The sequence below is a fragment of the Oncorhynchus tshawytscha genome, linkage group LG13 (genome assembly GCF_018296145.1).
Source record: "Oncorhynchus tshawytscha isolate Ot180627B linkage group LG13, Otsh_v2.0, whole genome shotgun sequence".
Classification (NCBI taxonomy): Eukaryota; Metazoa; Chordata; class Actinopteri; order Salmoniformes; family Salmonidae; genus Oncorhynchus; species Oncorhynchus tshawytscha.
Window position 1 is genome coordinate 71,768,723 of NC_056441.1, and position 7,242 is coordinate 71,775,964.

Sequence of the window (7,242 nt, forward strand, 5' to 3'; positions counted from 1 at the left end):
CTTAGGGTAGTTTGTCACTCTACCAGACTCTGCAACATCTTTGAGATGTCACCTTGCACCACACAGAGTAGAGAATTTGGTACCTGACAGAATTTGTAACTTTACCGAAGCAACCTTTCTTGTTCAACAATCATGCGTTATAAATCTGTGACTATTTATGTGTATTGCTCAGTTTACTAAACTCTAGTTAATTAATCGCCTCCTTATAACGCACATAGAAAGGTTTAAAATGAAATCACGCTGGAAGACTATAACGAAGTTTGGTCCTGATTGCACAATTCTTTTGCTCAATGAAAATGTCCTCCAAAGTAACAGTGTTGTGTACCTATTGGCAGTTTCTATTGAGGGCTTTGTTTTAGAAGTCTGGCAATAACTTTGGTATAAAAAAAATCCCAAAGTTTAAAAAAATAGTATAACACTGCTATTGTCATCACGCTGTCCATGGTACTGAAATGATGTGCATTCTAATGTCTGCAGCTTTGTACATTTCCTTTTAATTAATCGATTGTATTACTGTAGCCTACCTAGAAGGTATACATAAGAAAAATAGAGTCCAGTAAAAAAACACTTTCAGTATGCACAAAAACGTTACAGAAAGGATAGGAAACAATTGTTAGTAAATCCCCCATCAATATTCTCATTGATTTATTTCACACCCAAGGGTTCTCATAGTCCATTAAGAGTAGAAAGTGTGGGAGTAAAAGTTAATTTGGGATTTTAAGTTATTTATTTTCATAAAGTCGATGGGGAAGCAGGCTCCCAGCAACACAGCCTTCATCTTCACTTCCAGTTCCATAGGGAATGAGATTACAAAGTTATCTGCATCTTGACAACTTCCTGCAGCAATCCAACCCATTTCTTACTGATCTTCCCCACCACGTTTTCTCATCCAGGGACTCAATCTGCATGGTGAGTTTAGTGTAGAAAGGGTGCCAGTTCTGCACCACGTACCCTATGGGATAACCAGAGGGATTCTGCACCTCCAGCTCTTGCAGGTAGCAGGGGAAGCAGCAGGAGTCGCACCTCAAAGGGTGTATCAGGGTCATTGCTTCCTGTCCCAGGTTGTCATGTATGTGAAGGGTGAAAAGTAAGGCCGGGGCCGCAGAACTGTAGAGTGCAGCAGTCATTCTCCTCTGCTACAGCAAACACTTGCTGCCCGACACTGTTCTTTACAATGTAGTTAGTATTCACTCACCAGTCCAGAACCACTTCAGCCAGATTAACTTTCTGGTGGTCGAGGAGCTAGTCGATCTGAGTCAGTTATTCCAATCCTGGATGTCAGGCTAGTGGTCTGAGAAGGGCAGGCATCAGCACAAGAGCCTGAGGGGACACAAAGCCTGGGGGTAGTGGGACTCCGGGCTCATGGGGGCAGGGTAGAAGCCTGAGGGTAGTGACACAAAATCAGCAGGTAGCCTAAGATAAATGCAAAACAAAGAGTTTAGGGAATATATAGCCTACTGCTTTTGGAGAGAACTTTGAATAATCCTTCATTTCAACAAAAGGTAAGTAGGCCTAATCAAGTGTAGTACACAGCATGCCAGACTAGACCAGCTACTGTAACTGTAGGCATAGGCCTACCTGCTTTGATTTGATTTATTATTAGTGTCTTGCATCTTCAGGATGCCCAGCTCCCTTGAGCAATGGGGTTATAAAACACTGGCAGTATGTTAAACTATTTTTTTGCAGTATAAAAAGAAAATTAACATACCGGTACCTGTTTGGCCCGCAGTGTTCTGATGTGGATGACAGACACAGGTAGCCTATAATACTTTGCATCATACTCAACCTAGCCTTCAGCAAGGATGTTTTTAAGAGCTCTGGATGTGTTTTCTTAGTAACCTCACTATATATCTGTATATTCATTATCTCGTTGAAATGCACAGATTGATTTAACATGTAGCTACACTTCGAGTAGTTTCCTGATGAAAATGAATAGGCTGAATGACTGATGTATCAGTTTAATGATCTGCTAGCCCATGACCAGCTACTCTTCTCTTCCTTGACTGTGTGGATGTAGAAAGGACCTTTGGTGCGCTCCAACACAAGTGGGTCCGAAAATGAGATTTTTGTTCCCTCTCCGAATGCACTCTGCATGTACCTCTCTATGGTATACTCGCAAGACCGATGCTGGAGGCGAGAAGCAGGTACGGGAGTTGACATTTAATTAGGAACAGACAAAGAGCAAGACAGGAACAGCGTAAGAACACGGATACACAACGACAAGCAACAGTCAATGCAGCAGTGGGGAACAGAGATGAGGAACTGACAAATATAGGGGAGGTAATAAACAGGGGATTGAGTCCAATAATACACTGATGCGCGTGACTGGGAAAGGAAGGTGTGCGTACTGATGGTGGCAGGAGTGCGTAATGCTGGGGAGCCTGGCACCTTCGAACGCCAGGGAAAGGGAGCGGGAGCAGGCATGACAGTACCCCCTCCTCAGAGGGCCGCCACCACCCACCTGGGCGAGCCTGACAGGCCTGCCGAGGCACGGACGCTGCACAAACCGGCAGGGCGTAAAATCCCGACAAACCGTCAGGGGCATGGGAGCCTGGCGAACCGGCTGAGGCGTGTCAACCTGAGGATCCCGCTGGACCATGGGAGCCTGAAGATCCGGCTGAGGCGTAGCAGCCTGACGAGCCGTGGGCAAGAAACCTCTCAAGCTTAGGCACCCCAGTATGGAAGGTCAACATGTTTAAATTGTCTTATCCAGACACGTCTGAACACTTGCAATTATCATTTTTCACTTGCTTTTTTCAAGTGTCAAATGTCATTTTTTTGTACATGTGATTGTTTCGCCTGTCTAGTGTGTGTTTACAGGTGATTTGAACACCTGTTATGATAATTTTTCACTTGCCTTTTTCAAGTGTCAAATGTTATTCTTTGTACACGTGATTTTTTCACCTGTCCAGTGTGTTTACAGGTGATTAGAACGTTTGTTATGGTCATTTTTACACTCGATCATTACACCTGTTCAGTGTGCTTTAGACACGTTCATTACACCTGTTCTGTGTGCATTACACCTGTTCAGAGTGCTTTAGACACGTTCATTACACCTTTTCAGTGTGCATTACACACGTTCATTACACCTGTTCTGTGTGCATTACACCTGTTCAGTGTGCATTACACACATTCAATACACCTGTTCTGTGTGCTGATATTGATGCTCTAACTCAGAGACTCTGTCTAGAGTCTCACTCCAGAGAATGGGTGGACTGACCCCCTGGCACGGGGGCCAATCCAGCCAGCTCCCTTCCCCAGAGATATGGGGGGAAGGGCCGGAGAGGGCTGAGGCTGACCCAGGGAGGGGAGCCCGACCCCCAGAGAGGGGTGCCTACCTCCGCCCACGGCCACCAGGGGGCACCAGTACATCCAGCCAGCTCCCTGAACCAGGGATATGAGGGGAGAGGGCTGAGGTCGACCAAGTGAAGGGGCCGTCCCCCAGAGAAGGGGGCCAACCTCTGTCCATGGCAAACAGGGGGCGCCAATACGTCCACATAGCTCCCTTACCCAGGAATATGGGGGGAGAGGGCCAGAAATCTGAGGCAGAACCAGGGAGAGGGGGCGACCCCCGCCCAGAGCCACCAGGGGGACCCACTACATCCACCTAGCTCCCTACAGAGGGCCAGAGAGGGATGAGGCCAACCCAGGAAAAGGGGGGCCAACACCTGGAGAGGGGTGCCGAACCCCACCCACGGCCAAAAGGGGCTGCCATTACAACCAGCCAGCTCCCTGCACCAGGGAGATGGGGGAGAGGGCCAGAGAGGGCTGGGACCGCCCCAGTGAGGGTGGGGGTGTCCCCTTTAGAGGAGGGCTGACCCCCTTCCCTCGACCCCCAGGCGGCGCCACTACATGCACCCTGCTCTCTTCACCAGGAAGAGGGGGGGGGGGGGCAGCCAGAGAGGGATTGACAAACCCAGGGAGGGGGGGGCCGACCACCAGAGAGAGGGCCCATCCCCTGCCTGTGGCCACCAGGGGGTGCTACTAAATTCACCCAGAGACGGCTGGGGCTGACCAAGGGAGCCGGAGCGAATTTTTATTATTGCCGAAAATGTGTTATTTGGTAAATACAAATATTGACTTTACGTTTCTAAATACAGAATAATTTTGCACGCCCAACTTTTCAGTTTTTGATTTGTTAAAAAAGTTTGAAATATCCAATAAATGTCGTTCCACTTCATGATTGTGTCCCACTTGTTGTTGATTCTTCACAAAAAAATACAGTTTTATATCTTTATGTTTGAAGCCTGAAATGTGGCAAAAGGTCGCAAAGTTCAAGGGGGCCGAATACTTTCGCAAGGCACTGTATGTACTGCACAGACGGCTAGCCAGCTATTTTCAAAACATTGGATTACCAATTTGAGCGGTGACGCCTCAGTTTGCACCACATTTTGACATGGAGGTATGTCTCCTAGAGATGAACGTACTTTGGTGCAAAAAGTGAAAATCCATCCCAGAACAACAGCAAAGGACCTTGTGAAGATGCTGGAGGAAACAGGTACAAAAGTATCTATATCCGCAGTAAAACGAGTCCTATATCGACATAACCTGAAAGGCCGCTCAGCAAGGAAGAAGCCACTGCTCCAAAACCGCCATAAAAAAGCCAGTTGCAACTGCACATGGGGACAAAGATCGTACTTTTTGGAGAAATGTACTCTTGTCTGATGAAACACAAATAGAACTGTTTGGCCATAATGACCATTGTTATGTTTGGAGGAAAAAGGGGGAGGCTTGCAAGCCGAAGAACACCATCCCAACCGTGAAGCACGGGGGTGGCAGCATCATGTTGTGGGTGTCCTTTGCTGCAGGAAGGACTGGTGCACTTCACAAAATAGATGGCATCATGAGGAGGAAAATTGTGGATCTATTGAAGCAACATCTCAAGACATAAGTCAGGAAGTTAAAGCTTGGACGCAAATGGGTCTTCCAAATGGACAATGACCCCAAGCATATTTCCAAAGTTGTGGCAAATTGGCTTATGGACAACAAAGTCAAGGTATTGGAGTGGCCATCAAAGCCCTGACCTCAATCCTATAGATAGTTTGTGGGCAGAACTGAAAAAGCGTGTGCGAGCAAGGAGGCGTACAAACCTGACTCAGTTACACCAGCTCTGACAGGAGGAATGGGCCAAAATTCACCCAACTTATTGTGGGAAGCTTGTGGAAGGCTACCCAAAATGTTTGACCCAAGATAAACAATATTACCTCAATTAGCCCGACTAACTGGTGCTCCCACACATCGGCTACTCTGACAATTTGCATTGTGTCCCGCCAAACCCTCTTTTACACTGCTGCTGCTCTGTTTATCATCTATGCATAGTCACTTTAACTATACCTACATCTACAGTGGGGCAAAAAAGTATTTAGTCAGCCACCAACTTAAAAAGATGAGGACTGTAATTTTCATCATAGGTACACTACTACAACTATGACAGACAAAATGAAAAAAAAAAATCCAGAAAATTACATTGTATGATTTTTTATGAATTTATTTGCAAATTATGGTGGAAAATAAGTATTTGGTCACCTACAAACAAGCAAGATTTCTGGCTCTCACAGACCTGTAACTTCTTCTTTAAGAGGCTCCTCTGTCCTCCACTCGTTACCTGTATTAATGGCATCTGTTTGAACTTGTTATCAGTATAAAAGACACCTGTCCACAACCTCAATCAGTCACACTCCAAACTCCACTATGGCCAAGACCAAAGAGCTGTCAAAGGACACCAGAAATAAAATTGTAGACCTGCACCAGGCTGGGAAGACTGAATCTGCAACAGGTAAGCAGCTTGGTTTGAAGAAATCAACTGTGGGAGCAATTATTAGGAAATGGAAGACATACAAGACCACTGATAATCTCCCTCGATCTGGGGCTCCACGCAAGATCTCACCCCGTGGGGTCAAAATGATCACAAGAACGGTGAGCAAAATTCCCAGAACCACACGGGGGGACCTAGTGAATGACCTGCAGAGAGCTGGGACCAAAGTAACAAAGCCTACCATCAGTAACACACTACGCCGCCAGGGACTCAAATCCTGCAGTGCCAGACGTGTCCCCCTGCTTAAGCCAGTACATGTCCAGACCCGTCTGAAGTTTGCTAGAGAGCATTTGGATGATCCAGAAGAAGATTGGGAGAATGTCATATGGTCAGATGAAACCAAAATATAACTTTTTGGTAAAAACTCAACTTGTCATGTTTGGAGGACAAAGAATGCTGAGTTGCATCCAATGAACACCATACCTACTGTGAAGCATGGGGGTGGAAACATGCTTTGGGGCTGTTTTTCTGCAAAGGGACCAGGACGACTGATCCGTGTAAAGGAAAGAATGAATGGGGCCATGTATCGTGAGATTTTGAGTGAAAACCTCCTTCCATCAGCAAGGGCATTGAAGATGAAACGTCTTTCAGCATGACAATGATCCCAAACACACCGCCCGGGCAACGAAGGAGTGGCTTCGTAAGAAGCATTTCAAGGTCCTGGAGTGGCCTAGCCAGTCTCCAGATCTCAACCCCATAGAACATCTTTGGAGGGAGTTGAAAGTCTGTGTTGCCCAGCAACAGCCCCAAAACATCACTGCTCTAGAGGAGATCTGCATGGAGGAATGGGCCAAAATACCAGCAACAGTGTGTGAAAACCTTGTGAAGACTTACAGAAAACGTTTGACCTCTGTCATTGCCAACAAAGGATATATAACAAAGTATTGAGACCAAATACTTATTTTCCACCATAATTTGCAAATAAATAAATTAAAAATCCTACAATGTGATTTTCTGGATTTTTTTCTTCTCATTTTGTCTGTCATAGTTGAAGTGTACCTATGATGAAAATTATAGGCCTCTCATCTTTTTAAGTGGGAGAACATGCACAACTGGTGGCTGACTAAATAATTTTTTGCCCCACTGTACATACAGTGGCTTGAGGAAGTATTCACCCCCTTGACATTTTTCCTATTTTGTTGCCTTATAACCTGGAATTAAAATAGATGGGGTTTTTTTTTGGGGGGTTGTATCATTTGATTTACACAACATGCCTACCACTTTGAAGATGCAAAATGTTTTTGTGTGAAACAAACAAGACATATTACAAAGTCAATATTTTGTAGAGCCACCTTTTGCAGCAATTACAGCTGCAAGTCTCTTGGGGTATGTCTCTAGAATGTTGGCACATCTAGCCACTGGGATTTTTGCCCATTCTTCAAGGCAAAACTGCTCAAGCTCCTTCAAGTTGGATGGGTTCCGCTGGT

The 7,242-nt window shown here is 45.7% G+C and overlaps 1 pseudogene; it reads right to left on the minus strand.

Annotated features, from left to right (window-relative positions):
• Positions 1-482: 482 nt before the first annotated feature.
• On the minus strand, positions 483-3,887 carry LOC112265976 (annotated as a pseudogene).
• Between the last annotated feature and the right edge of the window lie 3,355 nt (positions 3,888-7,242).